This window comes from Bradysia coprophila, unplaced genomic scaffold (genome assembly GCF_014529535.1).
Source record: "Bradysia coprophila strain Holo2 unplaced genomic scaffold, BU_Bcop_v1 contig_88, whole genome shotgun sequence".
Taxonomy (NCBI): domain Eukaryota; kingdom Metazoa; phylum Arthropoda; class Insecta; order Diptera; family Sciaridae; genus Bradysia; species Bradysia coprophila.
Genome location: NW_023504015.1, coordinates 106,224 through 123,371, shown reverse-complemented (window position 1 = coordinate 123,371; position 17,148 = coordinate 106,224). Strand labels below are relative to the sequence as shown.

The 17,148-nt window shown below is 38.5% G+C and overlaps 1 pseudogene; it reads right to left on the bottom strand.

Annotated features, from left to right (window-relative positions):
* Nucleotides 1–11,633: 11,633 nt before the first annotated feature.
* On the bottom strand, nt 11,634–13,779 carry LOC119084709 (annotated as a pseudogene).
* Nucleotides 13,780–17,148: the final 3,369 nt, after the last annotated feature.

Sequence of the window (17,148 nt, the reverse complement as noted above, 5' to 3'; positions counted from 1 at the left end):
AACTGTAAAGTCAAATTTATAATAAATTTAAATACACTAAAATGATAAAACGACATGTTTCAAACATTTAGGGTTCACTTATTTGGGCAGCCCTAATCTCGAGTCCAGTCATTCGTCATCCATAAACGAGCCCTTAACTATAAGCTCTAAGTGGACTGTGGACAAAGCATAACGTCAGTAAATGTTTTTGAACACGATAGAGTGTGTAATTTCGAACCTAACTAATTTGGTTTCAATAGAAGCGCATTTCGATTTTATAGGTCGAGTTTGAAAACGAGGATAATCTGTCGAGTAGTTCAACAGTGGTAGTGTTCTGTTTGAAATGTGGAATTGAAGTCAGTAAATTACGTCTGTAAATCCATTGCTGATTATTGATCAAAACTAACTCGATTAGGAACGCCTTTAATTGTTTCATTTAAATTTTCAAATATGTACACAACAGTCAAGGGATCTGACCCACCCATACTAGACCCGGGCGCCGGTCTATATTTTTCGGCGGCGGCTGTAATTTTTTTCTAGAATATCGGCGGCGGCTGAAATCGGCTGAGCCGATTCTTCAAAATTCGGCGGCGGCGTAAGTCAAATTATCTATCGGCGGCGGCGGCGCTATCGGCTGAGAACCGGCGCTCAACAAAAAATGATGTCTAAGGAAAATCTTAAAATTTAAGTTAAAAATGTTTTCTTTACAAGAGAAGAGAGAACTACATTTTGGTTGGTGTTAATGTTTCTAGATAATCCTAATGCAGGAATTGTAGATAGATTAAGGAATTTGTTTTCGCATTGTCCACGGATGGCCACCGCTCAGGTGGTTTTGCTTTTTGCTTTTTACATATTTTGACAATACAAGGGTTACGCTGATTGTTTTAGCAGAAAATGGCAAATCGATTTTTGAGCCCTACTGATATAATCTACCTTGCATCAAAGAAATGATAAGTTGGTACGCCTGTGGCGAGATAGAAGGAACATTGGAATGACAGTTGGCTTCTATGGGAGAGAATGTGAGAGAATTTGTATGGAACTCTCTCACATTCTCTTCCGTAGAAGCCAACTGTCATTCCAATGTTCCTTCTATCTCGCCCCAGGCGTACTAACTTATCATTTCTCTGCCTTGCACAAAACATCAAGCAATGCAGACTGACCAACATACTAAAACTGAAATTTTTTACCCCCTAAGCAGTGCTTCCATCTGTATATTATTACACAAACAACATGAATCAATCTTCATCTATTCGCATACAACAGTTTATATTTGGTTTGATTGACAACTTTTGCTAAAGTGCTGCGCTACATTTGTACACATTCCACGATCCACAACTTAAATAACATTGTGGACTATGGAAGGTGTACAAATTAAAAATCGCATGCGTTTATCATTTTTTAATTAAAATTCAATTGTCAAAAACCAGACTCGATCATTTTATTTTGCTTTTACACAAAATTAAAATAGTGCTACCGAATAAGTCATCCTCAAATTAAAGATAAATTGGCAAAAAGATTATGGATTTGAGCACTATTTCACAGGACTGTCAATGATTGACGCTGTCGGCAGGTCGGTCACTTCTGTCACTTCACCGAACAATATTTTCATGGACAAGTGATCGAAAATTTAATTTCCTAACAAATGATTTTGATTTTTAAATTTCGTATCTCAAAAGACAGACTCGAAAGCAGTGCCATCGCTGATTTTTGCGGTAGTGACGAAAACAATTTCCACAATCTATAAATAAAATCGTGAACATGGGATATTTTTATTGAAAATGATAGAGGGATATGCTACGAGTAATTTGCAAGCGAAATTAAAAACCTTTACAGTGAACGACATCTCAAATGTCTCACTGTCATTTTTTTCAGAGAATGTCATTGTGAATTTGCAATGACACAATAAAATTCTCTGAAAAATTTTACAGTGAGACATTTGAGATGTCGTTCACTGTAGCAGGGATAGCATATAAAATTTCCAAGTATTAACTCTCATTTGACACATGGGATACAGAAATACATCGAAATGGAGTTTTAAGAATACAAGTGGGGGGTATATGAATGAAAGAAGCTCCTAACATTCATTTGACGGACCTTATATTTGACAACTATTTTTGATAATTTTTCCAATATTTAATAAAAGTTTTACAATTGAAAAACGTACAAAAACTCAAAAAAGTCGTTGAAAACTTTCAAAAGCATTTAAAAAAATATTTTTTAGAGAAATATTTCACAAATAGTTTTGATTAGAAAATGAAATAGAAACATTGGCAAATTGCGCCGAAAAGTAATAAACAAAACAACCGGCGGCGGCGTAGTGTTTGGAATGTTATCGGCGGCGGCGCTGATCGGCTAGCCGATTTATACTATTCGGCGGCGGCGACATCGTTTTCAGCTCTTTTTTCGGCGGCTATCGGCGCGGCTGGCGCCGGCGCCCGGGTCTAACCCATACCGGTGGGACCTAGTTAATCGAAGAAGCAAAAAAAAGGGGTAATTATAAGTCTTCCAATAAAAACGAGCCATCATAACAGTCGGAGCTCTTGCTGCGACTGAGCCTCGTATGAACCCGTATATCATTGCGTACGTATTAAACTAAAATTATTATGAAATGGGTTGGGTACATCTTAGAAATTTCACATATAGCGCAAATATGAAGCCCCGTACGACGTTCCTTTCCCATGAAACATAAATTACAAATGGACCTAGAATTGTAATTTATTGAGTAAAAATACACATAGATCTCTTAGTCCAAGGACTCAAATTTAATTTTTTGTCAACAACATTCTATTCGTTGTAGGGATGGGAGGCGTTCAAAATTATCGATAATATCAATCGAAAGAAATTATCGATAATCGATTAATCATATCGTTATCGATAATTTAATAATTATCGATAATTATCAAAATATCGAAATTCGATAATTATCAAAATATCGATATTTTGATATTTATCTGAAAATTCATGATAATATACCGATATATCGGAATATATCGATAAATATCGGATTTTCGGACCGAAATATCGATATATCGAATTATCGATATCTTGATAATTATCAAAATATCAATAATTATCGATTATCGATATTTTTTTGATAATTTTCGATAAAAAAAGTCGATAATTATCGATAATTGATAATTATCGATAATCATTATCATTATCGCCCATGCCTAATTCGTTGTTCGATTACCTTCCAAATGAAACAAAAATTAATAAAAACGGATGAAATTTACTCGAGTTATATGCACTTAGGGCCGAGTAGCCTTTCACTTCTAGGGCCCTACCTCACGGTCCACTCACCCGATTTAAACAAACTTTTTTTTTCTAGATCGGTATTGACAATACCTATCATTTGCTGTTTGATTTACACTTTTTTTTGCTTGTTTTAAGTTGGAAATGAGTGTCCGTTAAAAAAAAACTTTTTTTTTGGAAAAAGTTGGAAATGAGTGTCCGTTACCATTTTTTTTTGAATGCTAAATGCTTGTAGACACTCTAGATCTCGTAAATTTAGTCCGATTTTCTTGAGCTCATTTGGCCGAGTAGATGCGGTTTGGTAGGATGACATGTCTGAGTTTGAGGGCAGGTCGCTGAATGCTTGTAAACAATCTAGATTTCTAGAATTTGAAATAATACTTTAGTAGGGAGCGAACTTTTTTTCCAACTTTTGCTTTTAATAATGCTTGCATAATCAAACGTATGTTGGCAAATTAGAATAAATGTACACCAAAAAAAGTTCTACGTTTAAATCGCCCAGAAACGAGATAAGACCAATATACTTATCCGTACACTATGTACATTTAAAACGTACAGTAAGTGTCATACAGGCTATGACGTTTAATTGTCAATTTGAGATTAGGTCGAAGTTAATTAATGATTCGTAATGTTACAATCATATCATCTGTTTTTTAGTTTTAAAAAAGGCTCACAAGCAAAAATAAAAAAGCGTTCACTGGATTTGAACCGGGTACCTCTCCAACGCCAGGCTGAGACTTTCCCGCAGAGAGAATCGAAGTGGCACAGTGGTGCTTTTTAAGTTTCAGATTCGACGTAGCAAAATGTAAAAAATCGTTGAATTTGTAAATTTTGTAAATGTTTTTTTTTTTAATATTTCCAATCTCAACAGAAATATAATTTCAAATCGAAGATGGCAAAATAAAATCTATAAAAAGTAATAGTTGATGTTGATAACTGACACGATGCTATAGATCATCTTCAAGATATGGTACTTTTACACGTAACCTTACTTAAGTTTCGTTCATTCATTCATTTCTATGAGATTTTTTTAACGTGGGTGTCATTTTATCGTGGAGCGGCCTTGAAGATGATCTATGATTTATTAAAACAATTCATAGCATCGTGTGAGTGATTAACATCAACTGACGTATGACAGTTTTACACCAGCAAGTAGTTTTTACTTGCCGCACCCTGCGAAACTGAAAGAAGCTAAGAATATGTTTACTATGTTTGTATCTTAAACAATTGTAATTCTGTATGTGATGAGCTTTCTAACGCTTGTTAATGCAAATAAAAATTTAATGAAGCTATGTAGTTGAAACTAGAGATGAGAGGGCACAGCAAATTTTTGTGCCCACGTGCCCACAATACCCATCGGCTCTGGCCCAGCCCACAAACTATGTTTACAGAAATCGCCGAATTGTAAAGTTTTGCACGTTTACTTTAATTGTTTTCACCGTAAAAATTCATTACAAAGGTAAGTCTACACTTGTATGTAAGTAGAGAAGGTCTGCTAAAGATAGTCCTGTCAACTGTGTCCTTTTTGGACTTAGAATGATTCCAGCGTCTGCAAAGTTTCGTTCATCAGTTGTTTCTGCCGCCGGAATCGCCAAATAGTTATGTTCTCGCAATAATACTCATTACTGCTTTAGAAGGATTGTTTGAAGTACGTAACGACATTCTTGACTCCAGTCAAAGTTGAGTAAATCTTGGTGAAGTTTTTTTTTAATCGGACACACCATTTTTGTTTCCGTACGTTTATGGTGCTATCTATAGGGAATTTAAAGGTGACCATTTCGTAGAAGAAGTTTTTTTATTAAACGACCTCTCCGGCTCGGGGCGTCTTTAAGAAAATTTGAAAATTTCTGAATCATGACCTTTTCAGAAAATTTTACCCCGTAATTAACCGACCCGGTCGATTTTGATCTAATGGTAGTTTGTAGAGAATTGACGGACGTTTCTAATAAAAGTCGTCGAGTCGAAAGGTTGTAGAGTCAGGGTGAGGCATCAAAGTCCAAATTTAATGTTTTGTCAATGAGCACCCCGACCGATTTTTCATTTTATTGCCTTAAAATGAAGGGTAGCACATCCTATTTAACATATGAAAAAACTGGGATGGGGTTTTTCAATTTTTTCAAAAAATCTTAAAAAAAAAAAAAAAAAAAACTTTCTGAGATTTTTTAATGGTTGTGGACGGAAAGTTCGACTAAAAAAGTATTAGAAAAGGTTTTTGTCTAGTTTTCCTTTCGCCTCTCGCTCGTCAGTCGCCATTTATATAAATAACTAACACATTAACGCTAAATTAAGTTGAAAAGCCGTCCTTAGGCTAAACACTTACTGCAAGTGAAATATTATTATTATATTCGTAATTTGTATTTTTTGAATAATAAAGTTCGTTCGTTCGACTAAAATGAAAGTAGGTGCTATGTACTGGTTGACTCTGGTCTACCGAGCAATTATATGCACTAACAAGAAATTTAACATTTTTACTTTATGAATGGACAACTTTCACTGATGTTTTCACCATCGGGAAGCTTTCTGGTCATGTCTAGCTCATCCACTGATGGGTCTAGCTTCAGTTGCTACTATATCTCAAAGCCTGAGACCACACCTGTCCAAAAATATCAAACTTGCCCTACTCGCTAAATATGTGGGTAAGTCGACCTACTCCAAAGATTTTTGAGGCAGTTTTTTATTTCCAATTTTAAACGAAATAAAGTTACAAATTATGTCTTATAAGACGATTATGGAATCATTTAATGAAGTTCACATGCAAGGTCATTGATATTCGTTGAAAATTCATCAATTTTATTTATGATTTTGTTGACAATTTTGAATTGAATGAAGTACGATGAAAAGTCGTAGTTTGGTGGGCGCCCACGTTTTATGAAAGTGCCCATGCCCTGCCTACCGCCCGCGAATTTTGAAGCCCATGACGCCCATGGTACAAACGTCTCTAGTTGAAACATAATGTCATATAATGTCATATAATACATATATTACTTATAAATCTATCGTGGAAACCCAAATTATCTAATAACAGTCAAGGGACCTACCCGCCAAAGGCCGGGATCTAGTAAAGTTACTATTCGCACAATGAGCAAAATATGCAAAATTTGCAAACTTTAGATGCCTCTGTGGCATAAAACGTTGTATGCTACTCGATGCAAAGTACTTTATTAGGCTCTAGATGTGTAATTATTGTGGTGTTTTCACAATGATGCTTAAAATCGACTCTCTGGGAGTAACTTATAATAGGATGAGCGAATAGCCAAGAAGAGACTATTCGCGCTTTATAATATTTTGGCTATTCGCACAACGATGCGAGTTGTGAAAACATGTTCAGAGTTTCTAATAGAAAATGTGAGTTGCGGGAACATTGTACGAGTTGTGGAAACAAGGTGCGGATTGTGGGCACACAGTGTGATTATCTGAAATGGTAGTGCGACTTACCTGAATAGCGTACGAGTCTCTATAATTGGGTTACGAGTTGTGGAAACACTGTACAATTGCTTCACGTTACGATGCACAATTGATTAAGACAAGTGTACATCTCTTTAAGACGATGAACCATGAACTAAAGCAACCCTTTAAGACACAACTCACCCCTACTTTTCGCAGACTCGCACCCTCTTTCTACAACTCGCACCACACTCATTCCCTGTTTCCATAACTCGTACCTCACCTCTACGAACACGCACCCTGTTTCCACAACTCGTATCTCACTTTTACGGACTCATAGCGTCTATTTCCGATTCCGACGCATTTTTCGACGGCCGGCGGCTCGATCGGCTGACGCCGGCGCACACCTCTATTAGGTAGAATTATTTTAAAGATTTCAGTAATAAGTAGAATTTGAAAACTACTGCAAAATAAAAGTGTGTGATCGAAGCGAACGCTGTTGAAAGTAACACGACATTGATATATTTCTAGTTTTTACGCAAACAACAGACAATTGTATAAACATTTTTGCCACATCGAATACAGATGAACGTAAATTAAAGTCATTTTCCATTAGTGAATCGTGTCTCCATCGATACAGTCGACCTCATTAAAATGAAATTTATTGGCATCTATTTAATTATCAACGTTTTCGTGGCTGCAGGTACGACAACACGACCATTATTATGACTTTGTGCAATGTAATAAGAAAATTTGTCTCTGTTAATACATTTACAATGTCTCTGCAACATCTCCAGCAATAGGAACTTCAATTTTCAATCCTGTGTGCTCACAGAACGAAACATATCAAACATGCTATGACGGCTGTGAATATACTTGCGAAAATTATGCCACTGCAGGCGCATGCGCAGGTGTATGCAATCCAGAATTTGCTGGATGTTATTGTAATTCCGGATTTGTCAGGAACATCAATGGGGCTTGTGTGTCATACGACGACTGTACCCGAGGTAATACCTTATTCTGTATACTACAAGCGCATCTGAGCTCATTTTTACAAATTTTCAAATTATCGCCAGCTCCAGAAACAGTTGAGCCCCAAAAACCTTCTTGCAAGGGAAAACGCAAACGTTTTATTCCATTTGGCACTCTCTGAATGAAATTGACCACCAATATGTTATGCTTGATTTACGTTACAATAGACACCTGGTGCTAAAATGTTCTTGGTATCGAACGAATGGATGAATTTTACGCATCAATATGACCTTCAATAGATATGTAAATCCACAGCAAATATGTAATTCTTGGAAGCGAATAAGAAATAAAATTGTTTTTCGAAAGTTGGATTTTTTTATCAATTTCTGAACCAAAACTGAATCATTGAGTTTCCATCTCATGAACCATCAAGTAAAGTATGTTCTTCAGTTGCAGTTCCGTGGAAAACGGATGGGCCATAACAAAGATCCAAAGTACATCGACCGCTCTCTGACCTGCCGAAAACAACTTTAGAGCTCAGCCGCAAAACTAAGAACCAGAAACAACATACTGCACAACTATGTTGTACATCGTGGGAAGCGAATGCGGACACTTTAAAAACATCAACTCTGGCACTAGTCTTCTCCGTCGCTGAATTCTGTTCACCGATATGGACCAACAGCGCCCACACACATATGATCGACACACAATTAAACGAAAGTCTTCGCATCATAACTGGTACAACAAAGTCCACCCCGATTGCTTGGCTTCCAGTGTTCGCTCATATAGCACCTGGCTGTACGTTATATTTTTAACGTTGCGGTTCTTCCAACAGACCATCAGAGTACCAAATGAGTATGTGTAAATGATTGTGGTGTACTTGTGGGCAAGTAATTTGAAATGAAAAATTGTTGCACAGGTGGGAACCGAACCCACGATCTTCACCTTTCCGGGGCGATGCTATAACCGACTGAGCAACTATGCACACTTTTCATTTCAATCTTTGTAGTTTCATAGTGTCAATAATGTAGTGATGTATTTCATCGGTAATGAATATGGCAAACTTATTATTATCGGAACTGCGTCATTTATTCCTCTTTAGAGGCTTTTGTGAGATTTCAGTTGTTTTGGAAGTTGCAAAAATGCGAAAATGTGCAAATTTTTACCACAACAAATGATTCCCTTGCCTTCAACATTCACGTATGCTCAACACTTATAACTAAATCGCTTAACGATTTTACTGTGAATTACAATATGAAACTTCTTTAAATGAACTTATTCGAATTGACGAGATGTTCGTCGTTTTCGATTCTTATTTGATAAAAAATGTCTCCTTCCGCTGACCTGTCACTTCAGTTGCTCGAGCCGATTGGCCCGATCGAAATACCGGTTGAATTAACGTTTGATTCTCTACAATTGACGAGAGTTGTGGCGCCAACAATGTATGGAAATCCATTTCTTCGTACAAATTTCTACAAATTACCAAGTTTTGAAATCGAATATCTCGGCCAAATTTTAACCTTATGTGGCGTGTGATAGCTCGTTGAACTCGCATACCCAGATATATGCTCAGTACTACGGAAAAACGAGCCATCAGAACAGTCGGAGCGTTTGCTGCGACTGAGCCCCGTACAAACCCGTATATCTATTGCGTACGTGACCCTAGTGCGTCTGTCACCCTACTTTGACCGTAAGCCTATTGCGCCGGTAAATGTAGTTAAAGTAAAATTATTATGGAATGTGTACACCTTAGAAATTGCGCATAGCGCAATTACGAAGCCCCGTACGACGTTCCTTTCAAATGAAACAAAAATTTCAAATCGCCCTAAAATTTTAATTTTTTGAGTATAAATACTCATAGGGCCTAGTAGCGGCCTTAGGCCAAGGACGCAAATTTAATTTTTTTTTCAACAACATTCTATTCGGCCTTTGATTACCTTCCAACTCAAACAAAAATTACGAAAAACGAATGAAATTTACTTGAGTTCTATGTAAAATACACATAGGGCCCTAGTAGCATTTCACTTCTAAGGCCCTAACTCACGGTCCACTCACCCGATTTTTAGCCCCGTACGAAGTACAAAGGGGCTTATAGGATTACGATGCCGTGTGCAGTACAAACAATTTATTTTTAATTGATGTAGATTATTATTCTGTAGAACAAAAGTGTAAACAGAATATCTGAAAAATGTCTGCTTGATTTTAGATCTCACTTTAAAAGCTGTAATTTGAATGAGACTAAAAGGATATCCGAACCATTCTAATTCATTCTAATTGGATTCTCACTAAGATTCTAATAAGTGGGATGGCATCGGGATGGCAACAATATTTTTCAATAATTTCTATAAAAAAATTAAATATTTTTTTTCAATGGTTTTCATGGTAAATCTTCTTTTTATTGAAATATGAAACTCTTTTCTCAAAATCGCACACGGTCTATTGGTGGAATTCGAAGCAGACGGTAAGGGCAAAGTGTTTGCCTATGTTCATAGATGACGAATCTGCAATAAAAATTTTGTCTGTCCGTCTGTCACGTCGATATCTTGAGTAAATCAAATCCGATTTCAAAAAAAAAAATCCCTGAAAGATAGTCGAAATAGTGAGGCTAAGTTCGAAGATGGGCATATTCGGGTCGGCCCTTCGTGGCAAAATAAACGATGGAAATGTAAATGATAGGCAAATGATAGGTATTGTCAAAACCAATCCAGGAAAAAAAAGTTTTTTAAAATCGGGTGAGTGGACCGTGAGTTAGGGCCTTAGAAGTGAAATGCTACTAGGGCCCTGTGTGTATTTTACATAGAACTCGAGTAAATTTCATCCGTTTTTCGTAATTTTTGTTTGATTTGGAAGGTAATCAAAGGCCGAATTAGAGGTGTGCGGGCCGATGTTTTTTTGAAGCCCGTCCGGCCCGAAGCCCGGTCCGAAATTCATTTTTAAAGCCCGGCCCGAACTGGCCCGACGTATTTATAGCCCGTCCGGCCCAAGCCCGATCGGGCCGGATAAAAACTCGGACGGGCCGACATTTTCGGGCGGCCCGAAAGCAAATTTCATATAAAAAAGTGCGCGAAAGTTTGAAAATCTGGCCAAAAATCTCTAGGCCGAATAGAATGTTGTTGAAAAAAAAATTTAAATTTGGGTCCTCGGGCTGAGGCCGATACTAGGCCCTTCAAAAAAATAAAATTTTAGGGCGATTTGAAATTTTTGTTTCATTTGAAAAGAACGTCGTACGGGGCTTCGTAATTGCGCTATGCGCAATTTGTAAGATGTACACATTTCATAATAATTTTACTTTAACTACATTAACCGGCGCAATAGGCTTACGGTCAAAGTAGGGTGACAAACGCACTAGGGTCACGCACGCAATAGATATACGGGTTTGTACGGGGCTCAGTCGCAGCAAACGCTCCGACTGTTCTGATGGCTCGTTTTTTTCCTGGATTGGTATTGACAATACCTATCATTTACCGTGTCATTTACATTTCCATCGTTAATTTTGCCATAAATATCACCAAAAGACCTTAAATCACTTAGGTGGCCCTAACTCATGAAGGGCCGACCCGAATATGCCCATCTTCGAACTTAGCCTCATTATTTCGACTATCTTTCAGGGATTTTTTTTTTTTGAAATTGGATTTGATTTACTCAAGATATCGACGTGACGGACAGACGGACAGACAAAATTTTTATTGCGGATTCGTCATCTATGAACATAGGCAAACACTTTGCCCTTACCGTCTGCTTCGAATTCCATCAATTACACACGGCATCGTAATCCTATAAGCCCCTTTGTACTTCGTACGGGGCTAAAAATTTGTCAAATTTTTCAGTGTGAACGGACTTGCGTCACAACGTTCACTAACGTAGGGCCATGATTCTTCACCAAAAACTTGCTTGGCCAAATCTCTAAAAGTAATACCATGAAGCCATGATGGCTCATTGTTGGCCAAATGAGGAAAAATGGAGATCTGGCTGTGTTCTCAAATCTCGTAAACCAAATAATGAAAATAAAATTTTGAATTCTAATGCGAAACTATGAGGCTATGCTTTTCTAAAACTTAATAATTTTATTGGTCGATCTAAACTGTTTACTAGGTCGTTCCATAGCTTGACCTCGAGCTTGACATATTTTGTTTTTGAACTTCTACGGCCAAGTGACATTCCAACGGGCATAACGATTCAAATATAGTCCATGCTTTTCAACCAAATGCCTTCCGATATCCAAATAAAATGCCTCTGTTTCATCAAACGCTGGCCAACGCATTGTCGTTAGGTGTACATCGGTTATATTGTTCGGATCACTAGAAAGGAACAAAAGGATTCAACATTACTCGTCTCCAATTTGGAGACTCTCCAAAGTCTTGAAAACCACCAATGGATCGTTCGTTAAGTATGCCAGGCTAAAATCGACGTTTTACAGACACAAAAATGTATGAAAACTAAAAAAAAACTGCGTGGACTGTCACGCTAGGCCAGAACCAGCTCGGAGCGTCACATACTTTAGGAATCCTCTAAGCGTACTGTACGAACGACCCTCAACACAATACAACTCACCCATTTTTAGCAAAATTCTCGTAAATGCTCAAAAGTCGTTCCACCACAAAATTATCAGGACTATCAATGTCTATAACCGGGAACATTGGCCATGGAATCAAGTAATGAATGTCATCACCATGAGCAACCGAGTACGGTACATCTCTTGGATAATTGAACAGACTGAAACTTCCCACAAACGAGAATGAGTAGTAATAAACGTCGATGAATTTCGACGCTAAATTGACGAACAGGTGGACAGGATAGCCAATAATGCTGTCGGACACCAGATGACCCAAATCCTCAAATGAACGAACATCGATGACTTCGTATGGGAAATAATTTTCTCTAAAACTGTCGCTCAATGCCTTCGATCTGTTCGTTCCATTTTCATAAATGAAACATCCAGGAGCCACATCCGAAAATCTATCATTCAGTTCTCTCACAAACGACTCGTTGCTCAAAATACCTAGAATTTTTGGTATTAAATTTCGGATTCCGTAATGAATTAGAAAAAGTGAACGCGCACCTGGAACTTCTTGAGGAAATTCATCGCTAATGATACCAATTAGAGTTGGAACTTTTGTGAAATTTCCTATCTCGAAGAGGTGTGTTGGCTGGTCTTCGAGAAATCTCTCCTGTCCGAAGTCGTTTTCTACAACTGGCCACCATGGTAGTGATGGACATGTACCAACCGGTAAACTCATTTGAATGGATAAAATTTCATCTTGAGTTTTGTTTCTCAAACACTGTATTATAACATCCGGATCCGCATTTTCGCAGTGTAAGCGTTCAGCGAATATGTTTACTGTGTCCATGATGTCGTGCGTTAGATTTTTGTGCGATGAAATTGCACCACTCATCGCAATAGATCGATGAAATAGACCACGTGCACGCGGTGAAGCCATCAGTGCGGTTACCGAAAATGCTCCTCCGCTCATTCCCCAAATCGTGATGTTGTCAGTATCGCCGCCGAACGCACCAATATTCCGTTTGATCCATTCCAAGGCGCGTACTTGATCTTTCATGCCAGCGTTTCCTGTTGCTTCTATTGTACCAGTCGCAAGAAATCCAAAAGCTCCCTGTCCATAATTGATTGTGACGAAAACAATGTCACGATCCATCATCACTCTCGGACTTGATATAATCGCACTTCCCATATAAAAACCTCCGCCGTGGATGTACACAATTACCGGTTTGAGATTACTTTCGTTCGTCGGTAAGTTGGCGGTGAACACATTCAAATGCAGGCAATCTTCGGCTATGTTCGTTGCTGGTATCAGTCCTTCGGGCTGTGCTCACGCTGGTCCGAATCTGGTGCCATGTAGAATGTCTGACCATGGTTCAACAGGTAGCGGAGCCTTAAATCTGAGCTCTCCGACTGGTGGTTTTGCGAAGGGAATTTTAAGAAATGCGTGAAAGGTCAGGTTACGTCGTGATTCCATCGTAGTGCCATCGATTGGTCCATCAGGTGTGATTACGATAGCACAAAGTGTCAATTCAACTACCGATAATATTGCAATAGCAAACAACGATATGCACTTCAAATCCATTCTCACACACCCGCTGTTCGTTCAATACGGTTAGAAGTGAATGACATTTAAAATGTTTGTAAACCGAACATATATACCAGAACATCGAAATTTTAACTAGCAAAGAAAAGTCGCGACTCACATTGAATCTTGAATGATAAGAAGATAAGAAAATTTCGAGTGAATCACCGGCCATTGAGTCAAGCATGTTAGTTAAGACGAAGTAATTCCGTTGGGGAAGAACTAAAGAAGTCTCTGATTACAATCATAACTGCATGATTAGGCAGTGAGTGATTCTATGAGGTGAGATGCCGTCATAGAACAACGCTAAAAGCTGTACACATTTTGGAGCGCAAGAGCGACAAACATTTTATTTGCAAAAAATATTTTGTTTTGTTGAAGTCATTGAATTGAAAATATTGGAAACAATTTTGCAGGCACGATAATAAGAATGAGTAGTCTGGGCCGCTATGTCAGAAAAAGTCGTCTCACTCGCTAAGGAGTTTTAATGAACGAACTAATTATTTTTGTAGGTCTCATGAACCGGTAAAAACCGGACTTTCTCTAACTCTTCCGGACCGGAGACTCCGGCTAATCTGAATATTTTTTGATGATCTCAACGAATTCTGAAAGGTTGGTTCAATAACCAAAACTCGCAGAAAAAACTTTTTTTATCAAGGATCTGGATCAGAAAAAACTGCTAACTTTGACACTGATTTCCCTGGCCATTTCTTAATTAATTTTGAGATCTGAAGGCGTTTTGGAAAGTTGATGTCAATATCAACCTTAGCTCCAGCTTAGCATCCGTACTTTCCTCAAATATTTTTTCTTCAGAAAAATAAACTTGTTTTGTTCTAAAAATCACAAGACGATGATGTTTTTGAAAGATCTGCAGCTGCTCACTGTTCCACACATGCATCCCTAAGCTAGAACTCAATGATAACAAGCTTTTCCATCTGTTTTTCTGCAGTTTCCTCTGGATTTGGTGAAATATTGGGGTGTCTAGAGGTCAGTTCCTAGAATTCCATCATTCCAGAAGGTCCACCTTCATTCCAGCTCAAGAACTCAACGACTGTAAGCATTTTCATCATTTTTTTGAACTTTCTTCTGGACTTTAGGAAAGATTATTGTGTCTAAAGGCCTGTTCCCTGAATTCCATCACTCCAGAAGGTCTATCATTTTTCTAGTTCTAGAACTTTGGGATGACAGGCATTTTTATTATTTTTTGTAACTCTCTCCAACATTTCAGAATCCGTTGATCATCAAAAAAAATATCCAGATTTAACGGAGATATCTAATTGTTAAGTTTTAGAGAAAAATCGTCTTTTACCGATTCATGAGACCCAAAAAAAAAAATTCAGTTCGGAAACTTTGACACCTCATTCGTCAAAATACATTAAAACTCCTTAGCGAGGGAGACGACTTTTTCTGACATAGCAGCCCAGACTAGAAATACCATATATTGCATTTTGTGTGACGTTTTAATTTTGAGAACGTGAGTCGTATGTTTATTTTATTGATTTCAAACACCTGAATACATATTCGATTTATCGTTTTGGATCATTTCGTACGTTAAGCTAATATATCAAGGTTCACCGACCAGACAAACACGCAGCAGGGGGATCTGCAACTCATTTGAAATTTTCCTGCTTGCAATTGGGGATCGCAAATTGAACTGAAAAACCGTTAAACTGGACCATTTTCCCCCGTTTAACCGTTTAATTTGCTTAAACTTAGCGCAACAGGCAAGATTTTAGAAAAAGTCCTACAGCCTATTCCTAGCGGAGCTTTGACCCTACCTCTTCAAATAATCGTGGTACATTACTTACCAATGTGAGCACACAAGAAGAACGATTTCCACTTCCATCGATGGAGTTCACTGTTCACGTTTAATCAAGGCAAATCTGCAAGGGCAATGCTGCCCTACAACGCATAAAAACCTTAGCGATGTTTTTAAACAAAGGAATTCTTTTGCGCAAAAACATCGCTAAGGTTTTTATGCGTTGCAGGAAGCAAAGCTGTACAGATCATCTCTTGGTATTGACTGCGCATATTGGAACTGGCTTAGAAGTGAAAAACAAGACTGGATTGCTTCTCTGAGGGGAAGTGAGAAAGTTTGAAGAATCTGAGTAATTATTGGGACGACGTACTGAATGGAATAACGGACCTATACGGATTGGGTCGGTATCGGGATGCCATGTTTGGGTCGGGTTGAGTTTTTAATATTCTCAATGAAAAATCGAAGGTGGCGATGAAATGGGTCGGCCGCGAATTTCTGCTCCGAAAAAATTCGAGAAAGAAGTAAAAACGGTGGAAAAGTATGGCTAAAACCCGGAAAATTTGCTGAAGGAACCGGGAGGCAGCGGAGAGGAAAGTGTGAAGAATAACATATCTTTAGATTAGAGAGCTTACCTGCCAAAAGGCTTAACAGATCTTCCTTTCCAAAAAGGATTTGATCGAGATTACCGCTCAATCAGTGCGTACAACTACCTTTCAATGCCGGTGTTCATGCACCAACATTACCAAAGGTGAGGCCAGAGTCTATCACAACCCTTACTGCACTACCCCCGGGAGGAGGACCTCAGCGCATAAAGCGCAATTGAACCACAACCACCACGTTTCCAACCGTCGCTGGGCCCGATACCGAGAGAATCTCGGGTTGTCGGGGGGCTTCCAGCTCCCGTGGTACCGATACAAATCGGATAGGGTACGTGGTTGGTATGACCACTTCGGATGGAATCATGAACTTCCAGCTCCGATCGACCTGCATCAAATTCCGCAGGGTTGCAACGCCCCAAGGGAACATCGTGGAATGGGCCGGAACTGCTCGGTTTAGAATCGACTTTTACGTCAGTAATACTGACACCAGTAGTTCCCATTTTGCGGTTGGAGATCATTTGGCGTTACCCAGGGTGCACGTGTATCAAATATACGGACGCGCTCTCCGTTACACCCCAGGAAAGTGTGAAGAAAGGAAAAGTGAAAAAGGCAAAAATGACAGGTGTAACCCGATGACAACGCTACTGATAGTGCAACATGCGAAACTGGTGCTGAGCCGGATAAAGGTAGGACGAGAATGAAGGTAATTGAAACTTGAAATTTGAAATGTGAAGATTGAAGCTGTGTGGAGTGGAGTAACACGTCCCAACGATTGGCTGTGTTAACCTACAATGTCGATAGAATGTGTTAGTGGACTAAGTTTGACTGACGATGCTAACCAGCTAGGTTGACTGACTAAGTTAACTTAACATATTGATCGGCGATTCTGTGCTAAATATGCCAACTGAATGAGGTGTATTGACGATTGACTATGTTGACTGACTATGTTGATAGAGTATATTAGTGTGCTAAGTCGGATGAAGAACGCTAATTAAATACGTTGACTGACTGAATGTATTGACCGACCATGTTGGACAAACTATACCAATAGATCTCGAGTGGCCGCCAGGGCTGTTTCGGTGGAAGAGACCAATGCCAATCTTTCATAGACAAGACAGCT